The 16,679-nt window shown below is 41.5% G+C and overlaps 1 non-coding gene and 1 pseudogene across 1 annotated transcript; both read right to left on the reverse strand.

The window, feature by feature from the left end:
- Positions 1-1,311: 1,311 nt before the first annotated feature.
- On the reverse strand, positions 1,312-14,747 carry LOC113185734 (uncharacterized; annotated as a pseudogene).
- Positions 14,616-14,706, reverse strand: LOC113185759 (small nucleolar RNA SNORD88). The gene has a single exon (XR_003301162.2). It is a non-coding gene; the product is annotated as a small nucleolar RNA SNORD88 (small nucleolar RNA).
- Positions 14,748-16,679: the final 1,932 nt, after the last annotated feature.

Raw genomic sequence — 16,679 nt, forward strand, 5'->3', positions numbered from 1 at the left:
GGTCATCATTCTCTGGTACCCTTTTCCTCCTTTATTTTTCACTTGTATATTGCCTCTCTCCCTCCCTGCAGAATGGGAGCTCTGTGAGACCAGAAGAACCTTGCCTAGTCAGACTCTGCTCTGTCCCTAGTGTCTGGAGCCAAGCCATGCACATAATAGGCACTCATATTTGTTAAATGAATGAGATTGAGACGGAACGCTAATACAAGAAGATGGCAAATGCGTGTTATAGCTCAAGTTGGACACTGTGGTTGCTTTTCCTTGAAAAATCCATTGACTTATCCTTCATAGCTTCAGAAATGTTCCCTTTCAGGAGACTATTAGGTGATGACATCTTGTTGGATATTTCCATATGATTCACAGTATCACAAGGCCAACAGTAACTTTTCACCTTGGTGCATTATCTTTCATTTCTTGTCCAATCTGGATCAGAGTTTAAAAAGAAAAATAGAAAGAAAACAATGAGAGAGAGCCACTTATCAAATCCACAGTACCAGTTTTATTTCTCTGACAACTCTAGTTCATACATTCTGGGGACAAGCCACTTAGACATCGCAGGACTTTAATTTCCTCTTCTCAACTGTGAGACTAATATAGCCATTATGAAAACTAAAGAGATAATGTTTCTATAATGCTAACACGTGCCATACAAATATTTTTTTAAAAAACAGTTAACATACTATTTCCTTCTCTCCTTTTTCTGTTTCCAACCCAGGGTCTGGATTTTCATCTCCTTCCTCCCACAAATTACAGAGATCCACTACCACTGAGTAACTGCAGTTAAACCGTGCCTTTGAGGTCTATGTCTGTTTTGTTAAACCACAGCTCCTACCCCTCAGGCACTGAGTCTGATGACCACCATGGTGCATTGGTAAACACAATGATGATAACAGCCTGCCAGCCTTGTTTCTCAGTCTCAATTATGGGTGGGCATCATTGGACACCTGGACCACACATTAGTCACGGAGGCTGAGCGGATTCTAACCATAAAAACCACAATTATACCAACACTCCTGATGACTTTGCACTTCTCTTTATTTTTATCTCTTGGGGAATCATCCAAGGCGTTCATAAAAATATTTTTTAGTGTCTCTGCTGAAGCATGCCTCTGTGGATTTTATATTCTATGCTGTCTGCCTCCTCCACATCATTTCCTTACTTATCAGGACAAGGATGGTTACATGCCAATGGATTTACAATTTGCTAAAAAGTCCTGATAGTCCCTGTGCAGCTAGTCACAGTAGCTAAGTGCAGATAAGGCGACCACTTCCCACAAGTGGGACTGTCAACCAAATGCAAAGAAAACTTTCGCTACCCGTGAGCTATAAGAACCGTGATAAACACACTGAGTGCAGGCACCTGAAACTTCGTGGACTGTTTATGGAGTAGCAGCAGCAAGATTATCACCGATCTGCAGAAAGCAAAGGGTGGAGCCAACTGATTGCTGGTGTACTTGCCACCAGGTGTCCAGGATGCCAGACTTGTACTGTGGTCTTTAACACATGTACCTTGGGATCATAGCTTTTCAAACGTAAGTGACTTCCTGATTCAGGGACTTCTAATATGTCTAGTCAGTCTGCCTAGAACTCTGTTCTCCCAAATCTTTAAAAACTTAGTTCCTGCTCCTCCTTTTGGCATATGTTCAAATGTGACTTCCTTAGAGGAAGCCTCTCTGACCACACAAATTGGTTCAGTATCAGGAAGTCTTGACTACAAACAACAGAATTTCCAGCTACAAATGTCTTCAACAATAAGAATTTATTTTCCTTCAATCGAACAAGACTGATATAGGAATTTTTCTGTATTGACTTAGAGGTTCAAAGTTGTGTTAGAGCCCTAGGTGAGTTTTTTTTATTTTTTTGTTTTTGTTTTTTTGCCATTAGTTTGTGGCTTTCCCCTCATGATCACAAGATGGCTACCATAGCACAAGCTTCATGTCCTCATAAGATAATACCTAAAGTGGAAAAAAAGGGAAGAGTCTCCTCTCATGATCCTCATTTTATCAGAGAAGAAAAACTTTCCCAAAAGAGTTCCAGCAGACTTCCACTCAGATAGCACTGGACAAGACTGATGCTTATGCCCATATGCTATCTGCTGGGGATGTGAAGTTCTGGCAATTTTAGTCTTTAAAGGAGGCGAATTTTGTTGGCAAGAGAGAAGAGGTGTTGACTGAGCAATGGGCCATGTCTACTACAGCAAGTTCTTCCAGGTATATGCTCTTATAGCATGCTGTACCTTCCTTCTGTTCCTGTAACAATTTTCATATAATTATCCCTGCTCAAATGTAAATTCCATGAGGTCAGAATCTGTCTCTTTTGTTCATCACTGGATTCTCGTTTCCTAGCTCTGTGCCTGGCCCAATTCCAGCTTCATAATTTGTGAGACTTACACTAAATAATAATTCAGGGCTTCAAAAAAACAGGATAAGTGATATTAAAAGTATTTTAAAAAGTGCTTTCCTTACATTCTCTCTTTCAATTTATCATGGTATTGTTATTTCCTACTTAATATTATCCTAAGAAATATTTAAATTGTAAATTACTAAACTTACATTTTTTTACTATTCATCATTATGATGCATATTGTGAACTTTAAATGCAAATATAAATGGAATTATCAAAGTTAGAGTTTGGATTTTGTAGCTGAAACCTGTATATGTATATTCTTACCAGAACGGTGGGACTGCTGCACAATGCTGACTCGGCTATTTTAGTTCATTCCCTGATTTATGCACATTCTACCTCCAGCTTGCTAATGATTACAGAATGACTGAAAGGAGGGGAAATGTCTTTCCCTTTCTATAGCATCACTTGCAGCAAAAAAAAAAAAAAAAAAAAAAAAAACCTAAGAAAAGCTACGATAGATAGCATCTTCCATGTTTCTTGGAATACCTGTGCCTTTTTCCTCTGTTGAAAGCAAGTTCTGGTCTAAATGCCAAGTGTGGTCACGTGGGGCTGCCAGCATTGCCACATACCTAGTCCTAGTGGTGACACATTGACCTTGTGCCATCTCATTGAATTCCCATGCATCACAGGTCTACTGGAATTTTATACTGTGGACATCAAACATGGTATCTGTGAGGTCGGCAGGCTCCCTCTCCCCGTCCCCTTTCATGGAGGCTGTGGCCGGGGACTTTCCACCTGGCTGAGGAGACCCGAAATGGCCAATCAGAAGCTGACATGGCAACAGGCCCCAACCACCGAGGGTTCCTGCAGAAGCAATCACCCTGTCAACTCAGTCAGCCCTGACCAACTCGCCACAGACACGATCCCCCTAAACTCGAATTGGCCAACCTGCTCAACAGCAATTTAGCTGCCAAGGTCCTCATACCTTCAGTTTCCCTTATTAGCATTGTTCTTGCCTTTCCTGCTGATGGCTTCCCCGGCCCTCACCCTTTGTGGACCTGTGGACCTGAATGGTGGCCCTCGCCTGGGAGCGCTCCCCAATAAACCTTCTATTGGTGCTCATTCTTGTTCCATGGTTCCTGATCTCGGTCTCCCCTTTCTGCTTTACACTATCTAGAAATGGGGTAGGCTCACAGGTAGTGCACAACTTCTCTACCCAGGTGCACGCTCTATTGTCTCATCATACTTCACTTACAAAGCACTTGTTCAACTATAAAATGACAAAGAACCTCCAGAGGGCAACAGCAAAGCATGAAACCAGGCTCAATTCCATTCTGAACATGAAACCTTCTATGACCACACAGATCACTCACCCACGAAGCTGATGTTTTTGTCACTTTTTTGCCACTGTGACCAAAAGACCTGATAAGAACAATTTTAGAAGAAGAAAAAAATGAAGAAGAGGAAAACTGACACAATTTTAGAGATCTCAGTCCAAAGACAGCTGACTCCTTTGCTCTAAAGGCCTAAAATGAGGCAGAACCTCATGGCAGAAGGTTTAAGGAGGAAAGCAGTTCAGGACATAACAATCAGGAAGCAGAGAAAGCATTCTGCTCTCCAGGGACAAAATGCATAATCCCAGGGAACACCCCTGGGACCCACCTCCTCCAGTCTCACCCTACCTGCCTAGAATTACCACCTAGTTAATTCCTATCGTAGATTAATGCACTAATTAAGTTAAGGCTCTTATAATCCAATCATTCCATCAAGAACTTTCTTGCATTGTCTTAAACATGAGCTTTTGAGGGACACCTCATATCTAGACCATAACACTAAGTTTGTATGGCCCATGTGGATATCAGTAAATATTTGATGGTAAATAAATGAAAGGAAGTGTCTCTTTGGCCTTTTTTTTTCTCCTTCAAACTGGAGATTGAACTGAACTCAGGAGAATTTTACCACTGAGTCACATCCTTAATCTTTTTTTATTTTTTGTTTTGAGACAGAATCTTGCTAACTTACTTAGGATTCCTCTAAGTTGTTGGCACTAGCCTTGAACTTGCGATCCTCCTGTCTCAGCCTCCTAGGGCTGCTGGGATTACAGGCATGTGCACCACTACTCCTGGCTCTTCCATGTTTGACTATGAATGAACCACTCAGGTTCTTAAAGCTTTCTCATAATCACAATAAGTTCTGGAGGAAGGCAGAGTAGGCCCCTACAGGTTGAAAATGTAGAGATAATCTGGTGGAAGGTTGAAATGTTGAAAGACTGGACCAAGGGAAATTCTCTGGCCCTTAAAGATGGAGTCAAACGTCTAAGACACAGTTTTCACAGATTATAGGAAACTTGATGCTTCTCTGGAGTCAGAGTTCTCCAGAGAAACAGATCCAAGAGGAAATTACACGGAGGTCGACTTTGCAATTATGAAAGTCAAGAATTTCCACAATATGTCATCTGCAGGCTAGAAAACCAGGTAAATCAGTGGTGTAATTCAGTCTGAATCCAAAAGCCTGAGAACTGGGGAAGGTTATGGTGTAGCTCACAGTTTAGAAGGTTTGCAAACCAGAATTGCAGGGGAGAATGGTGGGTTATGTAAGTTCCAAAGTCTGAATTCCTATGAACTAAGAGCTCCAATGTCCAAGGACAGGAGAAGAAAGATGTCCCAGTTTAGAGAGAGAGGGAGGATGGAGAAAATTCACTCTCTCCCTATCTTTTTATTCTTTTGGGACCCTCAACAGATTAGATGATGGCCATCACATTAGTGAGGGTGATCTTTGCTCCTTCTACCAGTTTGAATGCTAATCTCTTCTGGAAACACCCTCACAGACACACCCAGAAATGTTTATCAGTTATCTGGGCATTCCTTAGCCCAGTCAAGTTGATATATAAACTAATCATCATAACTGTGTTGAAACATCTGGGCCTCAATGTCCACAGGGGTCTAATCTCAACACAAGTGGGGCCAACCAATTGCACAACTTGGTGCCAACTGTATCAACCACAATGTTAATGGTGCTTTCCAGAACTATAAACTAGTGGCAAAGGCAACAGATGAGAATCCCAAAACTGACAGAGAATCAGAACAATCTAAAAAGTCTAGACCCTAGCCAAGGGGGCTAATGTTTAAGTAGAATTCCCATCCATTCAAAAACTGCAGCCTCACACAGGACATTGAGATCAAAATCTAAGAATAAAGACCTGGTTTCATCATACAGCTATATGGACATAAGTAATAGCTACCAACCTACATACAAATAAAAAAAGAAAGAATACTGACTGTGGAAGTAAAACATTTCATGCAGAGAGGTCTTATTTTCTCCAACAGGAGCATGAACTTCTCAAAGGTAAGAGATGTTCTGCACTGGCTTTTCAGACAGAACCATCTAAATTTCCACCCTGGCTTTTATATTCAGCTTAGGGAAGCTATTAAATCTCACAGAACCTTTCTTTTTATCTATAAAATGAGAACAGTAACTTCTACATCCCAAGATGAACATGACGGCTAAATGTGAACCACTTAGAATAGAGCATACCATATTTTTTCAGAAAAGGACAGTGGACACTATTATGATTTTAGTTTTCATATTCTCCAAGACAGGTGTACTGTCTTAACCTCTTCAAAGAGCTCATGTTATGAAACTTCAGAGAAAGGCCAGGACAGAATGTATATTATAACATTAGGGAAACATTAAAGGCCATTAGTTCACCCTGTTCAGAATCATCCAATTATACCTAGTATTTGTAAATTTTTGTTGTTGCCTTGGCAGTCAAACCAACGATAATATTGTCCCAACATATCTTCATATGCTTAATTCCTAACTCTCCCCATGCTGAAGCCAGTCTTGACTATCTGCTGCTCCCCTAAATATTACTCATGGTCTCCTGTCTATTATCATGCCACTGAGATGCTAGAACTTTCCCCATTCATCCCAAGGTCCCAGTGAAATCTGTCTTCACTCCTTACATCAGCTGTAATTTCCACTTTTGTAGTGACTCACTTCTGCCTCCTCGTTCTATCTAATTAACATATGCGCTCATTTTAAAAAATATATAAGATGGATTTATTTGTAGCTTTTCCCAGAGTTGAATTAGATCCCTTTTATCTGCCTATGAAAATACCATCTTTCTTTTGCAAAGAGCTACAATTCTGCATTAACTAATTTTACTCTTTCTGCTTTCTGTGTAAAACAGTACCTTAGACTGTGAATATTCAACCCTCACCCCTGAAATAAGGCAGTCATGATGTCTTGTTTTGGCTCTAGCGTGTTTTAAGAAACTTTACAAATTTGAAAAGGAACAATTTCTTTCTGTTTCGGGGCAAAGGCCTGTTCTATCCATTACAAGATGAACAGCCCTTTCTCGCCAGTTGTTAAGAGCACACCAGGGGCTGGGGATGTGGCTCAAGCGGTAGCACGCTTGCCTGGCATGCATGCAGCCTGGGTTCGATCCTCAGAACCACATATAAACAAAACAAAAAACAAAACAAAACAAAACAAAAATATTAAAAAATTCTCTCTCTCTCTCTCTCTCTCTCTCTCTCTTTATTTAAAAAAAAAAAAAAAAAAAAAAAAAGAGCACACCAGAGTAACAGGATGAGTTAATCAGAAAGGAAGTGGGGTGTTTGGAGATATCCCTTACTTGGTAAGTGTTTGCCTCATATGCACAAGGCCCTGGGTTCAATGCCCAGCATCAAAAAAAAAAAAAAAAAAAAAAAAAAGGGCGGGGGACACCTTCTCAAACAGAGAGAGTTCTCCCAGAAAGGAGCAGGGTTGCATTTCCCTTCTGGCCTCCAAGTATATTGTAGTCCCAAGGAAGTTTCCAGAGAGTCCCGCCCAGATCTACCTCTTGAGTTTTGACTGACAACAGTATGACATGAGATTTTCATGTCCCTACTGCACATGACAACTCTAGGTGATTTTAGCCCGTCAGTGCTGACTGATTCTAATTGGAACCAGATTTTACAGATTTCATGGTTAGGGGAAATTATCCTTATCTCCCTGAGTTCTGGGAGCTGGTCTGTGAAAGGATCACAAAGGTCCCTAGGTACACACCACAGGGTAACTTGTGTTCTTCTTATCAGCATTTTGGGTCCTGTATTTCTCCCATAGATAACAGGTAGTTTTCTGAGGAATGTTACATATCCTGTTGACTTAAGCCAGGCAGGGCTGCAGGTAAATTGCTTTTTTAAAAAAAGAACCCTGTGGGGGTCAGCACAGTGGGCTGAGAGAGTGGGAAAGGAGAGGAACATACAACATGGGAACTGCATGACCACCTCAAGAGAGGTTAGTATGGTGCTCACAGAATTGGAATTTTTAAGGAAATTGAATCTCCCTGGTTTTGCCTCAATTTCCTGCCCCCTAACTGATTTTTTACCCTTTGACTAGTCTTCAGCAAACTTTCTTTGTGAGGGTCTTAATGTTGCCAGCGTGGTTGTGAGTTCTGACATAGTTTTCATGATAAGGGAGGATCCAGCCACCCAGTAGGGTGTGACCTAATATCAAAACTATGGTTTTTCTTAAAAGTATATAATATATTATGTTCCAGGGAGGTTTTAATATACCAGGCCCCCATCGTCCAGGTTTTTCCTATCAGACAAGGATTCATATGGGTTTCAGTTGCCCTTGATTGTCCTTTCCCTGTTTACACTTTCATGGCTGATCATCTACCTAATGTTTAAAAAAAAAAAAATCTGTCAATCCATTAGGAGAGACCAAGTGGTATTTTAAATTCCAAAGTATTTCTACTTTGAAAGCCATTTTTCACTATGTTTTCCAAATAGTAAATCTTAATTGTGTACAGCCATCAAGCCATAAATGTGTTCCTAATCTCCTAATGAAAACAAAAGCAAAAAAAAGAAAAGAAAAAACCCTCCCTTGACTATAAGCTTCTTGGAAGAGTTGCTTCGAGTCAAGACCTCTACTTTCACATACTTAACCTATTCCAAGTATGCTTCATCCTGAACCAAACCTCTAAGATGGTTCTACTGTGATCTCCATTCTTCAAGATCCAAAGGTCACTTTGGCCCATGCTGACTGGTTCTAATTGGATCCAGCTCTTACAGATTTTATGCTTAGGGGGAATTATCCTTATCTCCCTGAGTTCTGGTCTGTTTAAGAGTCACAAAAATCCCCCCCTCGGTCAGCAGCAATTAAAATAGGGCCTGCACCATCCTTTTTGAAATATTTCTTCTCGGTTTCTGTGTATCACATTTTCTTGATTCTCCTTTTATCTCACTGAGTTGCTTTTTTGCAGATATCTTTGTTGATAATTCCTCTTCTCTCCAACATCTAAATTTGGAATGGACTAGGACTATGTCCAAAACCTCCTTAGATCTCATCTATATGATGATGGGAGCCAAATCAAATCTTTAAATTTGTCTTAATCTTGAAATTCAAGTCCCCATGCTTACACATGTAAAGACCCACTTTAGGATGCCTCAGAAATACACTGGTGAAAACAGCTTCTGAATTCACTGTCTTAGAAATCTGATTTTCCACCAGCCTTACCCATCTCAGCAAGAAGGTACCACCATCCACCTGGCTTCTCAGGCCACATATCAGTCTATAACTTAAATCTGATTTCTTGATCTTCTTTATCTCCCATATCCAATCCATCTATTAGTCCTGTTCTCTCCGTCATTGAACATATCCATAATTGTCCATTTCTCTACATTTTTTTTTCCTGGTACTTGGGATTGCACTCAGGGGTTCCCACATGCTAGGCAAGTGCTCTACCACCAAGCTTTCAACAACAGACCTCTTTCTTTTTCATTTTGAGACAGGAACTTGCTAAGTTGCCCAGGCGGGCCTCAAACTTGTGATTCTCCTGCCACAGCCTCCCAGGTCCCTGCGATTACAAGCTGTGGGCCACCAAGGCCAGCTCTGTTTGTCCATTTCACCTCATCCCTAGTGTAAATCACCATCACTCCCCACCTACACTTAATAGCAGGAGCTTCCTGACTGGCCTTTCTTCTTGTTCTTTCTTCTGTTCCGGTAACTTGATCTCTTACAAAATACTCACCATCACATTCTCTTCTAAAAATGCATGGTCTTTTCAAATGTACATCAGTGATCTTTTAAATATGTTTAAAAGTTTAAAAGTTTTTTATGAGATGCAGTTACCCCTGATAGGTAGCTGACAGACCTGAATGGTGAAAACATGAGGTTAAGGGGATAATTCTATAGACTGGGCTGAGTGCATGCACAGACAGACAGACACACACACACACACACACACACACACACACACACACAGAGAGAGAGAGAGAGAGAGAGAGAGAGAGACACACACTTACATGCTTTCTTCTAAAAACCAGTTTACCAGTAGCCACCTTGGCTCTGCCTGGCTTAAACTAATATAACATGTGACATTCCTCAACAAAGAGAAAGGAAGGCTCATAGACTTCTCCCTGCTCATAAGAAGAACATAAATTACCCCTTCAGGGAGTATGAGGAGAGAGAAGTCTTTGGTGACATTTATGCAGATCAGAATCCATGACTCAGAGAGACAGGATAATTAAAAGCAAAGACCCTAACCATAAAATCTTTAGGAACAAGTTCCAATTAGAAATGGTCAGCAAGGGCCAAGGTGACCCAGAGTTGCCTATGTTCTTTAGCATGTCATTGTAATAGTGAATTTTTCCCTCCATGGGGTAAGACCATGAACAGGGGTGACTTGAAAGTCTGATGTCATCCTGCATCTGTCAAAAGTAGTGGGGCATGGTGGGAACACCTGTAATCTCAGCCGCTCCGAGGCTGAGGCAGGAAGCTCACAAGTTCAAAGCCAGACTCAGCAACTTGACAAGGCCTAAGCCACTCAGTGAGACCCCATCTCTAAATAAAATATTAAAAGAGCTGGAGATGTAGCTCACTGGTTAAACAGCCCTAGGTTCAATCGCTAGTCCTCCAACATCCCCGCCCCCGCAAAAAAGTCAAAAGGTGGACCTGGGTTGGGACTCTCTAGAAATTTCTCTGGGACCCCAATAAAACTGGAGGACAGAAAGATGTGTGGTCCCTCTCCACTCTGAGAGGACATTCTCTCCCTTTCTCCCTTAAGAGTGTCATTTTGTCCCTTTTCCTTTCCCTTCTAATAAACTCCTGCCTACAATTATGTGTGATTCACTTGACATTCTTCTGGCAATATTGCAAAGAAGTAATGGTTTCAGGCCGCCCCACAACATGGCTTAGACTTTGCAGGTAGATCTTGCTCTAGAACAACCCTTCCCCCATCCTAATCCTACCTGAGAACACCCAGGGGGAGGGTTTTTAATCACATTTAAAATAAAACCTGAATTATTAACAATAATTGGCAAGGCCCTCCATAATCCCACCACACTAGATTGTCTCTTCCACACCCAGCTCCTCTCCAGTTCACCACAGAAATAGTCCTCAGACACTGAGACTATTCCACCAAAGGACTTTGCACCAGCTTTTTCCTATTTGAAATATTCTTCTTTGTCCTCTAACTCGAAGCTTGAGTTTCATTTCCAAGACACCTTTGCTGATAACCCAATCTATAGTTGACTCCTTCCCACTATTAGCTTTTCATTCCATCGCCTTGGTACTTATCTTATCACTACTTATTATTTTTTTTCTTTTCTTCCTTCTTTCCTTTCTTGCTCCTTTTCTATTAATTTTTATGCTTTTGCCTTAATTCTGTCTCAGAACATAAGCTCCATGTGAGCAGGATCCATATCTGCAGAAATGATCCTTAAACTATCCCCAGCACGTATTAGTACATTTTTTGCCCTTTTACACACACACACACACACTACTGCACCCAGAATGCATGATTTGACCATTGTAGGACAGGAATAAACAAGTGGAGATAAGAATTTAAAATTCAAACCTACAGTAACAGGCTTGGTGGACAAGCATCCTGAGCCATGCTAGGTTTAAGAGGAACCCAGCAGGGGAAGGGAACACATGATCACAGTCTTCAGGAATTTAGTGGATGCTTCTTTCCCAAACAGCCCTAGGGCTGCCTTCCAGTGAAAGCAGAAAATCATCAAATTAGGGACATTCTGCTCACTAGGTGGTCAGGCAAGTGTCTGCCTCTCTCCTCCACCCACCTCCACCCCCACCTGAAACCTAGGTCATTTCTTGTGTTACAGCCAACAGCTCCCATTTATTCTTCCTTCTCCTCATCACTATATTTTCAACAGAACGTCAATAGAATAGCATAAAAGAAAAGGGATGTGTTCCCAGTCAAGCAATGACTGGAAAGAATTCAGAAATACCAAGAGACAAGGAGGCAGGCAATGTCAGAAAACACAAAGCCAGGAAAAATGATGGAGGGAAACACATTTTGAATATGGATTTTTTTTTTATTTTTAAACTCTTCAAACCCCATTAATACTTAGATCTTTAAAAGTGTTTTCTTAGACTCAACCAGTACTTGAGGGACATCAATCAAACTTCTTTTTTTTTTTTAACTCCTGAAACAAAAGAAACACACCTCTTCCAATTAAAGAATCATTCTGAGTATGTACTGAAATTCAGAAAATACGAAAATAGATCTCAGATCAGCTCTTTCTTCTATCCCCAATAACTCAGGATAAATTTTCTGAAATGTTTTGCTTATCCTACCTTAACAGGAATGCACCAGGAAAAAGGAAAGTGTGATTTAAAATGGTATTAAATATTTGAAAACAAAGTAAGATTGCCAATTTCTCAACATCTGGGGGTTGATAAATACTAAATAAGACCAACTACCAAATACGTGAAACATTAATGCTTATAGTTGTTTTTTCTACAAATGCAAATATTCTAACATTTTACTTGCATTTTTTTTCCATAAACTTGTTGCTTTAAAATACGCTTCTTAGGAAAAGGAAGCATTTTATCCAAATGAACAATAAGAAAATAATATAGTAGATTTATGGCCATGCTTGTAAATTTCCATCCTCTGCCATTTAAGCCATTCAAATATACCCTAAATATAAGAAGTTCAAATTTTTATAAAAAGCACAAAGGAATCTCAATAATGGTATTAAACAGCGAGTTTGACAACAATGAAATTTTCCATACCTATTCACTCTGTTGCAGTAGTATGTCTCTTCTACTTTTGGCATTTCCATCTTCTTTAATTAGCTAATTGTATCTATTGTGGAAGGTAAGGTCAAATGTTTAAGTGGTAATATTAATTATATGTTTTCCCCATAATTCTCAATATTCAAAATGCCAATTAGCACATTTATATCTATCAAAGGCAAGGAATAAATATTTGTCTTAGGAATCCTTTTTTTGTCTGTTTTTTCTCTTATGACAGATGGTTTTAATGCAGATGGAATAAAAATGGGATTGTTGCTTATTATGGGAATACCTGTTCCTGGTGAGTAGTATTCACCTCCAAATCACAGCCCAATGTTGCTGTTATGAAAGTCAGAGATCTGGGGAAGTCTCCTGATGTGATGTAAAACTATGCTTCCTGTGTGCTTGGTGGGCCATGTTTTTTTGTGTGTTTGTTTTTGTTTTTAATGAGTGAACCATTTCATGAGAGCAGAACCACCAGTTGTCCCCATAGCTGTGATTCTGGTTCACATGCCCCTAAACCTACCTCAGAGACTTGTGGGAGGCCACATGTACAGATTAGAGAAACCAGACCCACCTGGAGGGATGGGTAGCCCCTCTCTGGGGGGCATTCAGCAAAGCACAGTTTAAAATGGAAGCAATACAATAGTTAAAAGAAAAACAAGACCTGGAGAGGGAAAACACTGCAAAGGGAAAAAATATCGTAAAAATATTGCATCTAGGGCTGGGGATATGGCTCAAGCGGTAGCCTGATCGCCTGGCATGCGCAGGGCACTGGGTTCAATCCTCAGCACCACATAAAAATTAAAAATAAAGATGTTGTGATAACCGAAAACTAAAAAAATGAATATTAAAAAATTCTCTCTCTCTCTCTCTAAAAAAAAAAAAAAAAAAAAAATTGCATCTAAAACTTAAAAAAAAAAAGTAAAAACAAGATGTCAGGGGTTGTGGGCCATGGGGTTTCCACTTGGCCTGTAGTGTTTGGGGGCTAAAATGGCAGAAGGTGGGTCCACTACGGTGCCCAATCACGCTGATGCCAGGGTGAGATTAACAAAATGGCACAACCCACTCCAAGGCCCAATTGGGCAAGTGGCTGTTTTCATGACTCACTCCCTTCATGACTCTGGTCAGTGTTAAGGAGAGCAGCCAGAGATAAGGACGCCCCTTTCTTCTGGGGCCCCTGACCATGAGTAAGGGTGCTTGAGATACATGGGAAACGCACTCTCTCTGAACTCTAGCTGAAAGCAGCTCTTCTAGTTTGGCCTCCCACCGCACCCACTGGGTGTCTTCATCAGCTGGAAAGGGCGAGTCCTGGCACAAGGGAGACTCTTCCCCGCAGACCTGGTCAGAGGAGGGGGGTGGGGGCAGCTGCTCCTCTCCTGGCCCATAGACTGGCTGGCTGCCCCAGTGCCTGGATTCTTTGATGCACAGCTCAAGGAGGACCTTGGTGGGCGGCTCATTCACCCTCTCCCTGGGCACCCCATGGCTAAGCAGCCAACCAGTGAGGTCCTTGCATGAGGGGTCCAGCCCCAGCATGAGCTTGGCCCAGCCTGGCTGGCTCTGGCACCAAAGCAAACCCACATCAGCAATGAGCTGGATCTCATCACAACCTCCAGCACCGCCATGCCCTTGACTAACAGGCTGACCAGTGAGAGCCATGGCTCGGAGGGCACCGCTGTCAGGGCCTGAGTGAAAGGCATATCCTCTGGCATACTCCGGCGCAGGAGGTGAGGGTGGTGAGGCTCATGGTAGATTCAGTTGAGCATGCCCAGCTTATGCACCATCTGGATGCCCACCTCCACGGTGGTTCAAGGACAAAAGGGCAGTTCAGTGGCCTCAAAGTGAGGGAAGAAACCCAGTGTCCATACCAGGCCGCAGCAGCCAGGTGAGCAGCGTCTTGCAGTGATAGCTGAAAATGGCATCCTGGATTAGGTCACCCTGCAGCGTCAGCTCCCTGGAATTCAGGGACAGAGCTGAGTCCCCCTGGTCGTACACCTGTAGGATCCAGGTGATCATGAGCTCTTTGGTGTTCTGCTTGAAGCGCTGAGAAATGTCCAGGAGCTCAGTGTATGTATAGTAGCAGTCTCCCCAGCCCATCTGGGTGGGTGCTAGCACTCTCTCAACCAAGGACACAGCTGTCTCAAGGTAGAGAAGAGCAAGAGGTTCAGGAGGGTCACTGTTGCAGAAGTTGCCGGAAGTAGAAAGGGCCACACCCCCACCCAGTACCTCCTTGGAGTGGGGCCCCTCAGATCCCCAGGTGTCAAAGGTCCTGGATGGCACTGTGTATTCAGGGGCAATCAGAGCCCAGTGCTGGATATCATGGGGGTCCCCAAGCACAACTCTGACAGAACAGCAATCCAGTGATTTCATCCCTCCTAGCACAGGGTTACTGTGGAGATTAAGGAAGCCACTGCTTTAAGAGTGCATGGTGCTGAGCTGCTACCTCCCAACCGCAGCCTCTTCCACACTTACCAGGAGGGAAAGCAAGGCAGCAGGACACCTGGAGAAACCTCCAAGATGGAATGATGGTGGGTAGCCCCTCTGGTAGAAGATACACCCTGAACCTCCCACTCTGCAAGGTTGGGCCAAGTTTTTAATCACCGCCAAGACTAATTCATGTTCATCCTATTGAGTAGTCTGCAGTTGTGCCAGATTGGTAGCCAACAGTGTTAACAGCAGATCACAAAAAGTGATGTTCACTCCTAAAATTATTTAGCCTGTGTGCTTATCATTTACCAATAGTAACCAATTTTCCTACCTCTGTTTAAGTTAAAGTCAAGAGACTGTAATCAAGAGATTCCCTGAAAGGATAATGATGACATAATGACCAAAACAGAGGTCAGAAAGCATAATCAGAATGGTTTATATAATTTATCAATAAGATTTTCATTTTAGAAGAGTTTTTAAATTTTCAAAATAGTTGCAAAGATAATGCAGAATTTCCATGTAACCTGCATTCAGTTTCCTCTAGTGTGAACATACTTACATAACCCATTCATCAGAACTAATAAACCAGCATCAGTGAGTTACTATTAAGTCCAAGCTTTATGTGCATTTATCCTCATTTCCTTAATTTTATCCTAAAATCCTTTTTCTGTTTTAAGATCTTGTCCCAGATATCACAATATATTGCCATCACATTTCCTTAGGTTTCTCTTGGCTATGGACCTTTCTTTGTCTGATGTGTTTCTCATAACTCAACAGCATTTATGGGTTTGGAGGAGAAACACCACAGGAATCAAGCGCCATTTTCATCATGCCATATCAAGGAAATATATCAATGTGACTTATTGTTGCAGATGTTAACCTTGATCTGCTAATGATATAGAGTTTTGCAGGGTTTTTCACTGCAAAACTACTGTTCCCCCCCCCATTTCCACCCTACTCTGGGAGAAAGTTACTATGTGCTGTCCTTATGTAAGGAGGGGGAAGTTATGCTCTCTCTCTCTCTCTCTCTCTCTGAGGACAGGGTCCCAACATAAATCATTTGCAATTCTTCTGCACAGAAAATTTGTCTATTCCATGTTTATTCTGTATTAATTTTTTTTTCATGTCATTTTAGACTCATGGAAACTTATTTTATGCTTTAGGTTGTAATTCAATACTATGTTTTTGTTTTGTTCAAATTATTCTAACTGCACCATTGGGAACCCTTCCTGGTGGCACCTGTGTCCCTTTGACATAACCCTCATTTTGTTTTTGAGTAATTCTTAACTCTGTAGTACTAAAAGACTCTCCAGATTTATATTTTATATTTCTTGCCTCAGTCCTAGAATCAGTCAGTTCTCCAAGGAGCCCTGGTTTCTTTTATGAAGAATTGTGTCAGAACAGAACGGTTTCCACTTTGAACAAGACTTAAGCTTTAATTTTTTAAGCTATCCTAGACAGAGGAGATACATTTTATTTATGTGGTTTATTAAGACTCACAAAATTTAAGGTTAAATACTAACAGTTTGGATATCCAGTTAAAACTGTAAGGTTTGTGTTTAGCATATGAGCTTCCTTCCCCCAGCCCCAGTGTGGTACCTCGGTCATCCCCTCATCTCGCCTTTAAAGCCCCTTTCTTAAGAAACTACGAATCTCACCTTCTACAACCAAAACCCTTCCAAGCCTAATAATCTGCCTCCTTTCTCATTCCCTCCATGGAAAAACCCTCTTTTCATCTACCTCCTCAGAACATCCCATCTGCTCCATCTCAGAACTCTGGGAGCCATCTGTGTGTATGCTCCCAAAAAACATTGTACACCTAAGTGTAGACAGAAAAGGCTGGCGAGGAGAAGTGACTTGAGTACTAAAGACTCT

The sequence above is a fragment of the Urocitellus parryii genome, chromosome 5 (genome assembly GCF_045843805.1).
Source record: "Urocitellus parryii isolate mUroPar1 chromosome 5, mUroPar1.hap1, whole genome shotgun sequence".
Classification (NCBI taxonomy): domain Eukaryota; kingdom Metazoa; phylum Chordata; class Mammalia; order Rodentia; family Sciuridae; genus Urocitellus; species Urocitellus parryii.